Genomic DNA, 19,482 nt, shown 5'->3' on the forward strand with positions numbered 1-19,482 from the left:
TCCACTGGACTCTTAGACTTCCACAAAGGTACTCTGACCCATAGGCAATTGTCCAAATTGGTGTTCTTTGTGGGCAAAATGGTAGGAAACTCCTATTCTGCTGTCTTGCTGATTTCTTCACCCTCCAGATACCTCCTGTTTTTAAAATTTTGGTAAAATAGAATGCAAGCATGGTGTTTGGAGTTAGATCTTGCACTTATATTGTGAAATTGAAATATTCATTTGCTCCATATAGGTTTCAGTTTTCTTGTGTTTAAAACGGTTACTTTGCAGAGTTATTGAGAGAATTAAATAAAATAGTATGTGATAAAAGCTTTTTATAAAATAGATATTCATAAATTAATTTATGACCATTATTTTAAAAGTGAATGTAGCTCAGTTGTTGAGAATACCGGCTATGGAGTTACATAGATGTGTTTACAAATTCTGTTGTAAGAACTGGATGACATCTTGATGATAACTTGTCAAGCATTAAAGCCAGGTACAGAGTTGCTGTTCAATAAATGGTAATTATCATTATTATATTTTTTGACAATTGCTCTAGGTTCCTTCATGCGTAGAATTGTTGTTTCCTATATCCTTTTTCAAGTGAAAATTCAGCTGCCTCAATTCTGCCACTAAAAGATCATCTACCCACTTAGATTAACTAAGGATTTCCTTCTTAACCACAAGAGTAACACTGTTGAGTCATAAAAGGCTCACACGAAACCATCTAAAATGTTAGTTTTTATATTAAAGATAAAACTTGTCTTAAAATAATTTCCCCCTTAGGTAAACTTCAAAATTCTTGATAATTTGGGAAAAAGGCCATTTTTTTTTCCCTGACAGTGAAGGGTTTACAATTTGTATTTGGGCAGATCAGAAATGTCAAGTTGCTAAGTTTTCCAAGTAAAGTGAAAAGCAACAATTTTTACTGTTGATTTCATTGATTTTTTTCATGTATATTTTAAAAATGATTTTCATTTTACAGATGGTACTATTAATGCACGAAGAGCACAATTTGTTTGTCAAAGATTTAGTGGCAGGTTTGTTTATAAGCTATGAAAAACACAGTTGGATGTTTTGTAACATTACCTTTTGTTGGGAAACAAATATGATATAATCTATAGTGAGACAGATGCTGAAGGCATAATTTTAGCTTTACTGACATACTTTTTTTTGTTCATGTGAAATCAGTGATGTATAAAACTACCATAATGCCTTAGTTATAAGGAAAAGGACCAGTGGTCTACAGTATTACTATTCGTAGTTGTAGTTAAGAGTCCAAAGAACTAAGGGCTCAAAGATGAAATCAATGGAGAAAATAGAAAAACAAAAAAGAAGCTCTGGATAATAGGTAGGAAAAAGGTACTAACTATATACCAGACATGGTGCTGGGTGTACACATTAAAAGGCAATTACAGTCGTTTAGATTAGAATAAGAATATGGATGGCTTAGACTAGGCTAGTAGCCCTGATGGTCCTGAAAAGGAGTGAGAATCTGAATCTATTCTGAAAGGTGAAATTGAATTGGATGTGGATTGTCAGAAAAAAGAGGTGACTCTAGGATGACTACAAGTTTTGTTTTGCATTATAAACTGGAAGGATTGGGTTGCCATTTGCCCAAGAGTAGACAAGACAGGGAGAAGAACAATTTGGGGATGGAGTGGAAATCTGTATTGCAATTTTGAAAACATTAAATAGTTATAAAATCGTTATTTGGTAAGCCATTAGATATTTGAGTCCAAAACTAAAAGAAGAGATGTAGGAAGGAGACATAAATTTGAGAGTTATCATACAGATTGCTTTTAAAGCCATGAAACAGGAGAGATTATAGGTTGAGAATGGTCAAATGGAAAAAAATAAAGAAGAGATTCAACAACTGAGGTTGAGGGTTACGCAAAGGTTTAGAGTTAAGTAATAAGAGAAATCCAAAAGGAGATGAGAAACAGTAACCACATGTGAAAGGTTACAGAAAGTCCAGGAGAAAGTAACATATAATAAGCCTATGAGGAAATAGCCTAGCTAAAATGATATTCTGTAAAAATTTCTGTACATTTCATTTTCCTACTCTTTTTGCCTAAGATTATATACTCAATCTTAAGGTGACACATGTGTTCATAACAATAACTGATTGAGTTCTTCAAATTTGGATTTGATGAATATGAATAAGAACAGACAGGCGTTCGTTGAGAAAGATTGAATGCATATTATTTATAACTGTATACATTATACTTAGATGACCTCAGTAACTGTCACTATACCATGAGGCTTTGTATCAATATTCAGTGCCTTTTCACTAGTAACTAGTGAAAACTATTCTACATTTTTCAGTAATGAGGTTGATTTTTTTCTTTTTAAGGGCCTCTTCCTCTCACTTAACATATTCATTAATCTGCATCGGAAAATTTGTATCCCTTAATTGATACAGAGATTTTTCTCCCTCCAATGGGCTCTACCAGATACTGGCTGATGCGTCTGGACTGCAACTGGTAATACCTTGGTTTCTTCCTATTGTAGCACAACCATATAACCTTGTTTTTTGTTTTTATTTCTTTCGTATATGCTTCTACATTCTGCTGGTCAGTGCCAGGGAGGAATTTTGACCTTCTTTGGCTAAAAAGTAAATTTCTGATTGGAATGTGAGCTAAGTTGTAATTTCTTTCATTGGGCATAAATTTGCTAATATATTTCCTACATTGCAAAGTTAAATTTACTCCCTGTTTGTAAGTTCAGTGAGTTTAGAGTTTTCAAACACATCATTGTTGGTATCACAGAGGAAACACCAGAATATCAAACTGGTGAATGCAACACCATAATCCAAGACTTGCCTTATATCAAAGTCCACGTCCTTCCTGCTGCCACGGGATGACTCCAGCATGCTTCTACCTGCCCACAGCTGGGCCAGGAGGCAGCTAGGAGAGAGACAAACAAATTCACTCAATACACCCAAGTGGTGGTGATTTCAGTCAAAATTCATCAACTTACATGGCTACTCTTGTGAAAGCATAAGTGCTCAAAGATGATTTTCCCTAATCCTATGATTATGAGGCTATGCTCCATTTCTTATGCAACTCGTATGGGAAAATACTCAACTGAGCAATTTTCTTACCATCGCCACTGTCTTGGTAACCTGAGGAGATATAATCATTCCTCAAATACTGCTGATCCTGCTTTTATAATATACAACACGAGTCAATCTACTAGTCAATATATGGCACTCTCTAAAGGCTAACGATTATAGTATAAGGTGAGAGAGCTTCTTTCCTAGAAGGAGGGAATGATGAACATTTAATTGCAGAAAAGCCAAAGATCACTGAGTCCGATATCTTAATTTGGCCTGTGAGGAAATTTAAATAGAGTCAAGCTACTCACTAAACCCAGGCATTCTGACTCTTGTTTTTACTACATACTTTTAAAAAAATATTTTAATTTTATGGGAGTATAGTTGATTTACAATGTTGTGTTAGTTTCAGGTGTACAGCAAAGGAACTCAGTTATACGTACACATATATTCATTCTTTTTCAGATTCTTTTCTCACATAGGTTATCACAGAATATTGGGTAGAGTTCCCTGTGCTCTACAGCAGGTCCTTGTTGGTTTTTTATCTTATACAGAGTAGTGTGCGTGTGTTCAACCCAAGCTCCTGATCTATCCTCCCACACCACGTTTCCCCTTTGGTAACCATAAGTTTGTTTTTGATATCTGTAAGTTTGCTTCTGTTTTGTACATAAGTTCATTTGTATCTTTTTTAAAGTTAGATTCCACATATGAGTGATATCGCATGATATGTGTCTTTGTCTGACTGACTTCACTCAGTATGATAATCGCTAGATCCATCCATGTTGCTGCAAATGGCATTATTTCATTCTTTTCTATGGCTGATCTACTACATACCTTGAGTAGTGTGACAGACAAAAGAGTATGTTCATCTGATTCTATTTCATATGACTTTTGCTTGGGCACATGGAAAACCACACTTCCTAGTTTGTTAAGCAGATCATATGACTGTTTTTGACAAATGAGTCATGAGCATACAGGACATTTGTCACTCCTGGTCTGGAGCAATGGGAACTGGCTGTGCGCTTATTCAGACTTTCTCTTCCTTTGCAGCAGTGTCTTGAAAGAATCCACTTTTTGAGCTGACAGAGCCACAAGATTGAAGCAATCTGCATTCCTGCTGCTTGAGTGAAGCGTTTTTATGCTTTGGTGAGTGAGAAAAAACTTTGGTTGTATTAAGCCACTGAGATTTGGGGTTGTTCGCTACCCAAGGAAAAGCCTATTCTATCCCAACTAATTCAGGTACTTAAAGATGCAAAGGGAAAGCCATATCTTTGTGACTGCTGGAGTCATGGGGATTTATAAAAATCAAAGCACTGACTTAAAGCCGGATGCAAATAGACAGTCTTGCAAACTGGGGAAAAATTATTATAAATTGAAGGCGTGCTCCGTGGGGCCTGGTACCTCTGCTTTGACATGAAATACTTTTTATTGCCTTTTAGATTTACTTCATCTTCTCCTGCAACTCCAATGTCACATTTAGGAAAGGAGAAATGCATATTAGAGGCATAAAAATAGAAATCTCTCCTTGAGTAGATACCACCTGCTCTATGCGGAGTCTCTCCTTTTCTTTTCAATTTTAGCAAAGTACATTTGACAAGATTTTTCTGTCTGCGGAACGCTGTCAATGAGAGAAGAGGATCTGCTTTATTCTGGGGAAATGCTATTAGTCATGATAGTCACAGATCAGCAGCAGTGTAACAAGGTAATGCAGGATAATCAAATGATGCCTGTGGACTAGCACAGTGATTAAAGAATCAATCATTGGCTCTTCGAGAATTTTATGGCTCTCTGTAAAATAATTTAAATGTACAGAGGTATAGATTTTTAGTTTGAAAGTGCTTCTATGTATAGCAAACTGAACTATACGTACATACATACATAAACATAATTAATAATTTAAGAATAGTTTGATAACACAGAAAACTATTGTCATGTTGTGACCTTGGTCAAAATATATTGGCTTTAATTTGCCTCGGCTGTGGGAACACAGATTATCAAAGAGCTGTTTTCCTTGAAATTGTGTCTCTGGCAGAAGATGACTATTGACTACAAAGTTAGACAAACTAAATAACTGAGATTTGCATTTTAAAAAGTATTTCAAAGTTTTATAAGATTGCTAGCTCGAGATAACTGGAACCTATCTGTGGTATATTCACAACATGTTCATGCCTCTTGAATGGATTTGCATGCCAATCATCTCAAGTAACTTTACTTTTAACTGACTGTTTTTCTCTGGGGAAACAATATAATTAAAATGTGGTGCTACCCGTGTTTGAAAAAATAGACAAGATGACTTGTATGTTATTTTAATTAGTGAATATATTTTTATATATCTCTGCAGTGTACTATACATGTGTGTTATGTAGATAAATGAATGAAAGGACACTTGGAACACTCTAAATATACTTAAAAAGTGGGTACATATTCTTTAAATTGAGACACATTTGTAAAAAAAAATTGCTGAATGTTTGTGTTCCCCAAAATCCATATGTTAAAATCCTAAACCCCAAAGAGGATGGTGTTAAGAGGTGGAAACTTTTGGAGATGCTTAGGTCTTGCGAGTCAATCCTCATGAATGGATCAGTGTTCATCTAGAAGAGACCCCGCAAAACTCCCTAATCCCTTCCACCACTGAGGACACAGTGAGCAGGTGCCAGCTGTGAGCCAGGAGGAAGATCTTCACCAGCACATGACCAGGCTGATGCCTGGACCTCAGACTTCTCGCCACCAGAACTGTGAGAAATAAACTTCTGTTGTTTAGGAGCTACCCAGTCTATGCTATTTCATTACAGCAGTCCGAATGGACTAAGAAAATAACATTTTACAGAATCCTGTGAACATCTTTCTTCCCCAAACAAGATCTGGACACAGACCTTATGAAAACTAATCTTCTGCCTTTTAATAATGTTCTAGAGATTCCATCTTCAGCCTGGAACCGTCTTGGGTTGATGAAATACGAAAAGGATTTAAAGCTGGCCTGACACTCCTCTCCACTAAGATGGAAGCACTGTTGTAGAATGAATTATTGGTCTCAATTCTTTACTCCTCCCCGTATCCATGTCCTTTGCTATGTAAATTTGCAGTTGACTCCACAAACAGTAGATTATATTTCTCTATACTTTGAATTAGGATTCTTCCACATAACCTGCTTCCGTCAATGGCAAACTAGTGTATGGGACACAAGCAGGGGTTTTAAATGTATCGCCATGAGGGGGTACTTCCTTTTGTGCCTCTTCAGTCACTTGGAGAAAAACCATGTCTTTCCTGGGCCACTGGTCTAAGGAGGGAGAGAGGCATGCAGAACAGATGCAAACTCTCAGGTCTGCAGTGTTCAGTGCGCAGCTGTGACAGCTGGCACAGAGCCAGCCAGTCTATCCAGGAGAATAGGTGTTGCATTGTTTTAAGCCACGGACTGGTAGGGTCGTTTTGTCATGCAGCATTATTGCAATAATCAATGCTTGATAAATTCAGGGATGCCACAGTTTGTAAGAAATTAGCACTGGACCACTTATCTGGGATAAGTTGGAAATTCCTAAGATGCCAGAGAATTTACTATCATTTCTTAGTACTGTATTTTCATGTATGAACCTAGAGGGCACTATTTTAAAACGTCATGTTCTTTTTATTATTTTTGCTCTTTTCTTTTCTGCCTTGATACTTGAGACCTGCAAATCTTCTCCAACTTTTTAAAGTGCCTAATAGGACTTTAAAAAACTCCCATAAACTTTTGAAATATCTGGATTTCATTACCTGTCCTTTGACTTAAGACACCCATCTCATTCCTTTAGTCTTATATTACTAGATACTAGCTAAACTTGAATCTGCCCATTGCCCTGCTATGACATAAAGGCACCATATAGGTCTAGTACTAGTACTATAATTTCTTACATTCCTTAAAATTGAAACGCTTCAAATTATCAGGTGGATATCTGGCCACATCACCTGGTGATTTCTGAACATCTATATTTCTTTTCATTTTATCCAGATCTCATCATACATACCGCAGTGGATAATCTGTTGCTTATAAGACATTTCTGGTCTAGGTCTTAGTATACAATCTAAGATGTTATATAGTTCAAATGTTTATAAGTCATAAAGGTGGCTCTAGGATGATTAAACAATAAAACTGCTAAAATAACCTGATAATTTTAACATTAGAAGAAGTGTAGATAAATTGGATCCAAGAAGAGAAAAAAGGGACTAAAGGGATCAAAGTCGGACGAGCAATGCTTGCCATCTGCCTTCCAGATTTACTATGGTACACCTCATGACTAACTCGTGGGTTTATGTGGGATTTCATTGTGAGAATCACTCTAAGATGTGTAACGTGAGCAAACGGAAAAGCAGAAGGCTATCCAAACACATTTGAGCTGTAGTCCTGTCGTGAAAGCTGGCTTGTTTACAGATTTTTGATTCTTGTCAGGGGAAATCCCGGCAGCAAGAATCCGAAAACACTATAAATTTATTTCACTTTACACAAAGCTTTTCTTTAACAGAACATGATATATAACTATACAACTTTACTTGCGGTATAACTTTAAATAATTGCAATCAAATATAGGTATATTTCAATAATTCCAGTATATGAACTTTGTGTGTTTGCACATTTTTAATCATCAGAGGCAGTTTCTGAAATCATTATATAGTATATTTAAAAACAGTAAATTGAACATTGGCAGTTACTTTGAGAATGCAGAGAAACATGGATCACCTTAGGGCCATGCGTGTTATAGAACCAGTCATTACTTTAAGCTCTAACTAAACACAATTATGATTTTGTTTGGGATCTTTTGTTTCTCTAAGAAATTAATGGTTAACATTTAATGAATGTTTACAGAAAAGTAAGATATTTACAGTCTTTTTAAAAATTGTTTTCCTCGGGGGGTGGTGGTGGGATGAACTGGGAGATTGCGATTGACATATATACACTAATACTTATAAAATGGATAACTAATAAGAACCTGCTATATAAAAAAATAAATAAAATTCAAAAATTCAAAAAAAATGTTTTCCTACATTTTTTAAAGACAATTTTTTTAGAGCAGTGGTAGGATCACAGCAAAATAAAGTGGAAGTGACAGAGATTTCCCATATATGTACCCCCTACCCTCACACATACACAGCCTCCCCCATTATTGACATCCCCACCATATGCTACATTTGTTACAACTGATGAACGTACACTGACACATCATTATTATCCCAAGGTCAAAGTTTACCTTCAGGTTCGTTCTTGGGGTTGTACATCCTAGGAGTTTGCACAAATGTATGATGACATGTACAGGTTTTCCTACCCCGGCACTGGTTCCCATGACAGTTTCTGCTTGTGCCTCTCTGCTCTAGTAAACTGGGATTCCCTGTCTTGGCCTGTCTGTGTCTCCAATCTTACAGGCACTGTTTTTCCCTTCACCCTCCCCTCTCTAACAGATCCAAGAAGAGTTGTTGATTTTTCAGTCTGTTTAGCTTTTACTTGTTATTATGATGGAGTGGCAACTTCCAAGCTCTTTCCATATGGAACCCTGTTTACATACTCTTCAAATGCAATATTACACTGAAATATTATATCTGTATATAAATGGTCACAGATATATACATAAAGTGAATGTACCTCTTTAATCAGCATCTAGGTCAAGAAACAAAACATTACTAGCATCCCAGAAACTCCTTGCATGTACCTTTCCAGTAACTCAGTAACTACATCTTCACTGAGAGTAACCACTATTAACAGAGTACTTCTTTTTTTTTTTTTTTTCCTCTCTGGGTGGCTTGAGGGATTTTAATTCCCTACCAGGTATGGAATCCAGGGCCCCAGCAGTGAGTGTGCCAAGTCCTAACCACTGTACTGCCAGGAAATTCCCCAGAAGTACTTTTTTTTTTTTGAAAATCATTTCAAAAATCAAATTTTCTGAAGTTTACTTTTCCAGCAAGCAAAGAATCTCTTTATTTTACGGAAAGGGACTGAGGGAGTATGTTAGGGTTTGCTAGTACATTTTACTTTATTATTTTCCCATTGTGGTGTTATTTTTTAAAATGCACCAAATTCTTCTGCACTCCTCCCATCAAAAGACAGAATCTGTGTTTCCCCCTTTTGAATCTGAATGACTTTTGACTATGGAGGAGGAGATACTAAGTACCTCTGAGGCCATATAGAATAGAGCTTCTATTTAATTGTCTTGGGGGGTTTACACTAACCTACAGTCACCAGCCTCTGAGAAAGCCAAGTAGCCACATGAAGAAGCCACGTGGAGATGTTACAGTCAACAGCACCAGATGCAGTTCCAGATGACAGCCATCACCACCTGCAGGATAAGTAAAGGAAGAAGCCTTTGTGATAATGCCAACCTCAGCCTCCATCTCACCATAAAAGCGTGCGAGATCCTGGGTGAGGGTCACCTAGCTGAGCACAGTCAATACTTAGAAACAAATAGTTATAATAAAATGGTAAATGTCTTTTATATCATTACTTCTTAGGGTAACCTGTTACACAGCAATAGTAACTGAACCAATTTTTGTACTTGAAAGTGCTGTAACAAAAACTTGCAACATGTGTAACTGGCTTTGGAACAAGAGAACAGCTGGACGGGTGTTACAGAGTGTTTTAGTGAAAGCTTAAAGGGCCGTGAGGAGAGGATAAGCAGAAATCTAAAGGGATCAGGAGGGCATGGGGGCTCAAAGGAAAGTGATGAAATGTTTTGAGAAGCCAGAAGGAAGAGGACTTCATTTGGAAGAAAGTTTGGTGGACACTGTCATGTATGATAACATGGAAAATAGGAAATGTACCTAAGGACCTTGAAAGTCTAACAAAAATGTTATCCAGGCAGAATATTAAACATACCACACGGCTTTTTCTAGTTGAACACATTAAGTGTGAGAATAGAGAGGCAAGAATAAAAGGAACTGCATAGTAAAATTTGAAAAAAAATCTAAAAAAGAGATAGAACCTCCTAAATTAAAAATACAATTCTTTTTCTCATTCCTTTCCAGATGGCAAAAATTCTCCAAGAAAAAAAGGAGTAAAAAGCTTCCATGCCAAGATGACATCTAGAGCAAGACCTGTGAAGACTTCAAAGAAATATGGAATGGTGCCTCAATGAAACCTTTAGAAAGATAAAAGACCTTTTATGAATCTTAAAGGCATGCGCAAATCCTCTTAGTAAACAACAGGGCTTCTAAGAATCTCAAGGCTCGTGTCCAATAGCGGTTTCGTTGGGAGCTAAAGGTCCAGAAGGGCCTGTCTGGTAGTTATTTATGGTTGTACATTTTGTTTAAAGGAATGAACTGCTGTAGAATTTATAGAAAACCCACAAAGTTGTTAGGATATTGCTTCTCTTGGAAGCACCAAAAGAGAGAATAGAAAATTAAAATGTCTTTGGACCCTCGATGTTTCAGACAGAGAGTAGGCTGAGTATTCAGTTCAATGTGTTTTCTCATGGAGAAAGGATGCATGACTCAGAGTTTTGCATCAAGAACTCAGAAAATGGAGCCACGATCCATGGAGAATCACTCCCAGGAAGCAGAACCAGGCTGTACCCAAGACCTGACAACGTGTGCCCAGCCAGGTTTCAGTGTGTGCCCAGTCCATGGGACTATCCCATGCAGTCTGGTTTCCTCTTTTTGAACAGAGTGTTTATTGCTCTAATGCCTTAACACTTGCTTATTGGGTTTATGTAGGGAGGGCTAACTTGGTTTTTTTTAGTGGAGACTTTCAAGTGGAAAAAAATCTTATCAGAGAAGCTGTTTCCCCCCCAAAACAAACAAGAACCTCATCTCAACTTGATTTGACCTAGATGCACGATTTTGAACCTAGAGCCCTGTCTGATGAGACATTTGACAAGTCTTGGAAAGAGGTTAAAAAATTGAACTTTATTTTGAGTCTTATGAGATAATTCAGTCTGATAGTATTATAGGAATTTAATTGACTAAGCACCTCCTTTTTCTGAGGGCCAAAATGCTTGCTGTGGAAGGAAGGATCATCAAATATATTAACTGATTTTGCATCATGTAAGATGACAATTAACTTTTATATCATCTGAATTTCTCAATGTTTTAGGTAGGAAAAATGTGAATAACTCGTTGCCGGTGTGTAAATCATGACTGATCTATAATGTAGCCCCTGAATTCTTTAATACTGATCCCAGCAAGAGGTGGGAATCTTTGTTCTTTACCCTTGAATCTGGGTGGATTTTGACTATGGCAGGAGGAACACTGTACCGTTTCTTTCTGGTTCTTTCGGCACACACGTATTGATCATGGTCTAAGGAAGCCAAGCAACCTATGAAGTGGTTGCTAGTTGCATGGGGGTGTTGTAGCTGATGACCACAGAAAAGATCCAAGCTGACAGTATCAACCACCAGACATGCGGGAAGAAGCCTCTGTAGTGGCACCAGTGCCACCACCTACTATAACTGCATAGACTCTAAGTCAAGAACCACCTAGCCAAGCCCAGTCAACCAACAGAACCATGAGAAATAGAAACGAAATAACTATTGTTGTTTTAAGCCACTAAGATTTCGAGTTGTTATGCAGTAGTTGGAACTAGAAATCTAGATATATGACTTGAGCTCAATTTAGATATGCTTTAACAGCAAAACATGCTATTATTATTCTTTGCCAACAGTTCAATTATACCAACAATTCATTTTATCTTCTAATAAAGTATCATTCTTCTTTGTATCAGGGGCCTTTGATGGTAGAATATCAGGTAATTATAGAAGTTAGTAAAAATGGTTTTGGCATGGTTGTTGATCATATCTGGGGATCCAGGTCAGGTGGAACTAATTTGTCATCTTACATGTTAAAAAATCAGCTCATATATTGAATACATCTTTCTTCCTGAGTACTTTGGAGAATAAAGTCTTATAGTAAGGGGTGGGTGTTATTTGGGGTGCTATTATGTTTCCAAGCTAAACTATTCCAGAATCTTTAAATCTCCTTTTGTACTTTGAATCTCTTCATATATTAAATCTTTGAATCTCTTTATATCCTCATTTTAAATGAATTTTAAAGTGTTACTTAGTATTATTTTAACTCTTAGGTTCACTAAGAAATTATTTGCAGAAGTTGTTTTACTTATCTCCTGTTTCTGATATGTTAGTTCTTTGGTTTTTTCAGTTATTGTTTGATCTCAGCCAATTAGGATACCTAACTTCATTTTGCTAGTGTGTTAGAAGGTCACCAACGCTTTATGTTCCAATAGCTTATTCTGTATTCTCTGAAAATGCTTTCTTCTGTAAATTGATCATTAACATAGAGTTTATAAACCATTTTAATTAATAAATCCACTGTTTTCCTTTGTGAATTAAATACACTTTCATGTGGGTAGAGAGGATAGCAAGCTCCAGTTCAAAGAGGCTCAGGATTTCACCTACAAAAAGTAATCTGGTTTTAAAACCTCATTTAAGCTTTATCTGGCATTACAAAAGCTCAAAATCCTATACACTGCTTTCAAGTAGAAAGTAATGGAATTTCAATTTTGCTAAATAGATTGCCTAGTGATGCTTGAAGAGTTTGATTTAACTAGATAAGTGAATTTCAAAAGATTTGAAAAAGGAAGTGCAGGAATGAATTTTGTGTGTGTATGTTGGGTTATGTAATAGAAAAATTTTGATAGTAGCTATACATTTTTATAAGAGATAGAAGAATTTGATTTAAATTCTAACATGTCACTATATACAGGAAATAATTTGTTGACAGATATTAAATACATTGGGAAAGTTATGAAACAGCTTCCCTTGGAAGTTAGTATTTTCTATGCAATTACATAGATAAAATCCTGAATGGAAAGAAATGTATATGTTCAGAGATCATTTAAGGTCTTCAATCATTTTGGCTTGTATTCCATTTGAAATAATTTTGAAACCTGTGCTCTCTCTTATATATTTGTAAGCTTACAAACCTACAGAAGTCTTCATCTAAAATTTTCCATTACCGATTTAAATAGTTCCTAGGGATGTAATTTTTGGAATATTGTAAATGTTGGCATTAAAAAATAAAACTGTTACATCACTTTTAAAAATATAACCAATGGAATCTAAATATCAGTTTAATTTGATATCTACCATTACTCAGATTTAAACATGACAGCTTAAAGTTTACATTTTTCTTTTACCCTAAACTTTATTTATATTCTTCTCTCTGTAAAGATTTACATGCTAATAACTTAAGTAATTTTCAATCAATTTATCTTCTTGGGATCTCCTCATATAATAAAACATAGTAAGTTTTAAATGTTAGTATAATCTTAATCCTAACTATCTAATGCCTTTAACTGATCTTACATAAATTCTTATATAGAACTTATATGTATATAAATTAATGTACATATATTAATGTGTATTTATATTGCAATTTTAAAGTAAGTTTGTTTCCTGTGAAAAGAACCTATGAGGCACTACATTTCTTTTCCAGATTTAGATAATATTATATTATAATGATTACAAAATTAATCAAAATAAGTGATTTAAAATGCTTGATAAACAATTATTAAATCTAGAAAACTGGCACAGATGAACCGGTTTGCAAGGCAGAAATAGAGATGCAGATGTAGAGAACAAATGTATGGACACCAAGGCAGGAAAGTGGGGCAGGGGTGGTGGTGGTGGGATGAATTGGGAGATTGGGATTGACATATATACACTAATATGTATAAAATGGATAACTAATAAGAACATGCTGTATAAAAAATAAAATAAAATAAAATATTAAAAAATAAAAAGTAAAATTTTATTGGAAGTGAATCTCTTAATAAAATGAATCCTGACAGGTCTATTATTTTACTTTTTGTTGACAGAAATTGTAAATTATTAAATACTTTAAAAGATGAAATAATATTAGGAGTGACTCTAATTAGACTAATTACTTCATAGTACTAATTGTTAAAATAAATTTTCACTGTTTTCTTGAATAACATATAAATTTTAAAAAATTACATAAATGTTTTATCCTTGGGGTTTACTTATTCTATCCTAAGAATTTTTATTTTCTAATAAAACATTTCAGTTACATTTAAAAGAATTAGTAACGGGAGACCTTCAAGATGGCGAAGGAGTAAGACGTGGAGATCACCTTCCTCCCGACAAATACAGTAGAAATACATCTACACATGGAACAACTCATACAGAACACCTACTGAACGCTGGCAGAAGACTTCAGACCTCCCAAAAGACGTGTGGCTGACAGAGTCTTTGTGCTCCGTCTGGGTGTCAGGCCTGTGCCTCTGACGTGGGAGAGCCGAGTTCAGGACATTGGTCCACCAGAGACCTCCTGGCTCCACATAATATCAAACAGCAAAAGCTCACCGAGAGATCTCCATCTTAATGCTAAGACACAACTCCACTCATCGACGAGCAAGTTACAGTGCTGGACACCCTAGGCCAAACAACTAGCAAGAGAGGAACACAACCCCACCCATTAGCAGAGAGGCTGCCTAAAAATCATAAGAAGGCCACAGACACCCCAAAACACACCACCTTCACACATATCTTCATAGCAACTTTATTCACAATTGTTTAACTTGGAAGGAATCTAGACGTCCTTCAATAGATAAATGGATAAATAATATGTGTGACATCTATGCAATAAAATAGTACTCAGTGATAAAAGGAAATGAGCTATTAAGTCCCAAGAAAACATGGATAAATCCAAATGCAAATTTCTAAGTGAAATAAGCCAATCTGAAAAGGCTACATAGGTAGGATTACAACTATAAGACATTCTGAAAAAGCACAACTATGGAGACAGTGAAAAGAGATCAATGATTGCCAAGGTTTTAAGGATAGGAAAGAGGGATGAATATGTGGGGAATGGGATTTTTATGACGGTGAAACTTCTGCATGACACCATAATGGTGGATATATGTCATCACATTTGTCAAAATCTGTAAAATGTACAACACAAATCTTGGGCCCTAACGTAAACTATTGACTTCAGTTCATAATAGTGTATCAATATTGTCTCATCCACCTTGAAATGTACCATATTAATGCTGGATGTTAATGATAAGGGAAACTGTCTGCTGGGGAAGAGAGGAGATGTGGGACAGAGGGTACATGGGCACTCTCCATACTTTCAGTTCAATTTTTTAAAACATAAAACTGTTCTAAAAAGTCTATTAATTAAAGAAATGTGATACAGATTCCCAGCTGGAAGTCTTATTAGCCAAAATGACAGATTCCACTGCTAGTCTTCTCATGGACCTTCCTATCTCCTGCAAGGAAATATTCTGAATTTCGTTTTGGATACATTCCTAGATATTCATCTGTTTTGAGACTTTGTAGCAAGATAATTAACTGCTATAAAGATAAAGATGAAGATGTATTGCTTTAAGTATCATCTAGGCCAATATTTTTATCTTGCTAATTATGAAAATATGTACAATATTGAAGAATACTAAATGTTCAAACATTCTTATTCTTTTTCTGCGAAAAATAAATACAGACTGAGATTATGTTTCTGTTTCAAACTTTACAGGTAAAAGTACAAATTAGAAAATTATGTTTAAAAGTTAGTGGAAAATTTCACCAAACTCTATTAATAGTGATATTGAAAAAGATGTGCTTTTTCCTAGAATTGCTCACTAGTTTTTCTCAACATGTATTATGAAAAATTGCAAATATAAAGAAAAGCTGAAGGAATTATATTTAGTTTGCTATATTATTTCTGCCAGGAAAAATCCCACAGACAATTTTCTGTTTTGACGTATGTATACACTCATGAAACCACCACCTCAACCAAGAAAATGAACTTATTTATCTCCCACAAAAATTTCATTCTGCCTCTTTGCTTTACTTCTTTCCTAACCTTCCCTTTTTCTTCTATCTTACCCCATTTTGGGGAACTACAGATCTGCTTTCTGTCACTATATATTTGTTTGCATTTTGTGGAACTTTATGAAAATTAAATAATACAGTATGAACACTTTTTTGTCTGACTTCTTTCACTTAGCATAATCATTTTTTATTTCATCCATATTGTTGCATGTGTCAACAGTCTGTGGTTTCTTATTGCGGAATGCTATTCCATTCTGTGGCTATAACACAGTTGGTTTTTCCATTCACCAGTCAGGAAACATTGAGCTGTTCAGAGTTTTGGGGTGTTACATGTAGATCTGCTATGTGAAAATTTGTGTACAAATCTCTGTGTGGGACATACACTTTTATTCTTGCTTAAATACCTAAGAGTGAAAATGCTTTGCCATTTGGTAAGAAATTGCTCAATTTTTTCCCAAGTGGTCGTTTCATTTTACCTTCCTACAACCAGTGTAAAAGTCTTTTATCAGATAAATGGTTTTCCTTTATTTTTCTCCACTCAATGATTTGACTTTTTATCTTTCAAAGCCTAGAAGCTTTTAATTTTTATGTAAAATGTATCCACTTACCAATTTACTAATTTAGATTTGCCAACGTAAAGATTTTCTCTATATGTTCTTCCACATATTTTCTAGATTTAGATTTTCAATTTGGTCTACAACACACTTTGAATTAATTTTTGTAGATGCTGTAAAGTATGCATTGAAATTTATTTTTTTGCATATATATATTCAATTTTCCCAGCATCAATTGTTTAAAAGGCAATCTATTCTCCACTGAATTATCTGTATATCTTATTTGATAATCAACTGAACAGATACATGTAGGTCTATATCTGGAGTCTTTATTCTGTGCCAATATTCCTTTGTCTTTCTTTATGCCCACACTGTCTTGATTATTGTGGCTTTATAAGAAGTCTAGACATCACGCAGTATAATCTCTTCATCTTTGCTTTTTCTTTCTAAATGTTTTTCTCTTTTTTATTTTTCACTGATTTAAGTTCTTTGCCTGTAGTATCAATTGTTATCCTATTGTTATTCAGTCTTCTCAGTAACAGCAAAGGTATATTTCTAAATTTATTTCTGTCAGCAGTGTTTTGTAGTTTGCCATGTAGAGGTTTTGCATATCTTTTGCCAGATGTAACTCAATTCAGGGAGAATAGTGGGCTTCAATTGAGTTCCCCCTGTCATTGCCTGGAAACTGTCTCCAGAGAGTAAAGTGGGCAATCATAGGGCTCCTTCATCTGCTTCCTGTATCTTTGGCATCACTGTCTCCTGTTGCTTGTGGTCAATGCCATGAAAACCATGGTTTTATATATTTTGTTCAGATTTTAAAATTAATTTAGGTTGGAAGATACCTGTTAACACCAGTTTGGCTGGAAGGAAAAATCCTGTGATAGATTTTGAACAAGAAAGCTATTAGATTTTTCAACAGGTGTTTGCCTTTGGTTCAGAGAAGCAGCTTACTGTTAAACCATAGAGACAATGTGATCCTCTGTATTTGAAATTTACTAAAGGCATTTACCATCTCTTCTAAAATTTTTTCATCCTAAAAACCAATTATGTGCCTGGCACACAGACAGCTGAAAGACTCCTTAGGTCCCTGATTAGAGAGACAATTATATAAATAATGGACTTTATCATCCATTAATATTCATAAAACTTAAATATTTAATACATATATAATTTGTTTTAATTATTTTCTTAGCATAGATTTATTTGACCTAAATAGATTTAGTGAATATATAAGTATAAACTTTTCAAAAATTCCTACAGTTTCCTAGCCAGTGTTAAATGATAAAATATGGGTTAATCTTTTACAAGTTCTTGAGAAGTATAGGCTACACACTAATGACTAATAATTTTCTATAAACTTTATAATAATTAAAAAATTACACTTCTTTTAAAAGATTCACATTATCTTAGTTGGTCTTTGCTAAAGAGAGTTACACACTTTTTTTTTTTTTTTGCGGTACGCGGGCCTCTCACTGTTGTGGCCTCTCCCGTTGCAGAGCACAGGCTCTGGACGCGCAGGCTCAGCGGCCATGGCTCACGGGCCCAGCCGCTCTAAAGCATGTGGGACCCTCCCGGACCTGGGCACGAACCCGTGTCCCCTGCATCGGCAGGCGGACTCTCAACCACTGCGCCACCAGGGAAGCCCAACACACTTTGTAAATGATGTGTTACTTAAATATATTAAGTAAGATGAAAATGAATTAGGTTTTTTGCCTTTATTTATTGAAAAAATCTAAAAGAAATATATTTCTCATAATGTTTTCTAGTCAAGTCAAACCAAAAACTCTACTTTGTAAATAACATTTTTAATACTACGTTTTATCTCCTATTTTGCTAGCCCTTGGTTTTAATAAGATTCTTTTAAAATAGATCATTCTGCTTTAGGGAATGAAGGAAAAAGCCAAGATTCATGATTTATTGTTAGCTGAAGGAAGAATAATGGGTATCAGACTCATTGGCAACAACTCCAGCATTGTACTGGTATAGAGTCTTGAAGTTCTCATTAGCTGTGCCATTCTGCTTTGAAAGCCTAATTCCCAGTACTTCTTCATTCAATTCTCGTATGTTCTTATAAAAAGAGACTATTATAATAATTCTTTTCCAAGAAAATCTAAAGTCCTTTAACTATGAAATCTTACCTCCCATCAGAGTTCTTAGGCCACATAATTTGGAATTTAATATTAATCTTTCCACAACTGTTTTTATGTATTAAACTCTCCTCTCCAGGAATATTATATGTTCACTGAAGGTGGGGCTATATCATATCTTTGTGATTTTGTTATACTTTTTCATGTATTCACTATTGAAGCAATTAAGCATTATTTTTCTAATACTACTAATAATATTAAATGTTTGCTGAATGCAGTTGAATTGAATAAAGGGGATATGATTGCTCTATTGAGTATGAATGGAAAGTGTATTGCATTTAAATATTCAAGTGGCCCATTGCTTGGCATATAAAATACTATGCACAACACTCTTATATACTCTCTTAATTGTGAACTAGTACCATGTACCCTTATTCTATACCACTTTTGAGATATTTAAATCAGATATTTAAATGCAGAGAAATTGGAGAAATATTTGAAGGCAAATAGAACACCCCTGGTCACCCTTTTCAGATTTAACTTCTTCCCTCCACATATTTGGACAAAGAAATGATTTGACTTTTCTAGCCAAAAAGTTGTATTGAAATAAAGTGAGACTTTCCTTCTATATATGCTTTCATTAAATGCCATACTAGATTTGGGACTACACTAAATTTGGGAATTCTTTATCTCAATACAAAGAAAATGAAAGAACTGGCTTTGAAAAGAAAGAGAAAATAAAGAGAAATCAATATTCTTAGATCAAATTTTATAACTTGTGTATGCATGTATTCTAACTCTAGTATGATTAGTTACATTAAGAAATATCTGCTAACATTGTTTCAGCCTCTAATAATATTCTGTATTTCCAATGAGGTATTTTGAGCATTACCTGTAGTTTTTGGAGAACAGCTGATGACAAAACTCCTGCTATAACTCAGATTAATTAATCAATTTTAGTCCTCCATGGATCCAAATGATGAAGAAAATGTATCTACTTAAAACTAATTCTAACATAAGCAACGATGGCA

The sequence above is a fragment of the Grampus griseus genome (genome assembly GCF_964374135.1).
Source record: "Grampus griseus genome assembly, chromosome: 4".
Lineage (NCBI taxonomy): Eukaryota > Metazoa > Chordata > Mammalia > Artiodactyla > Delphinidae > Grampus > Grampus griseus.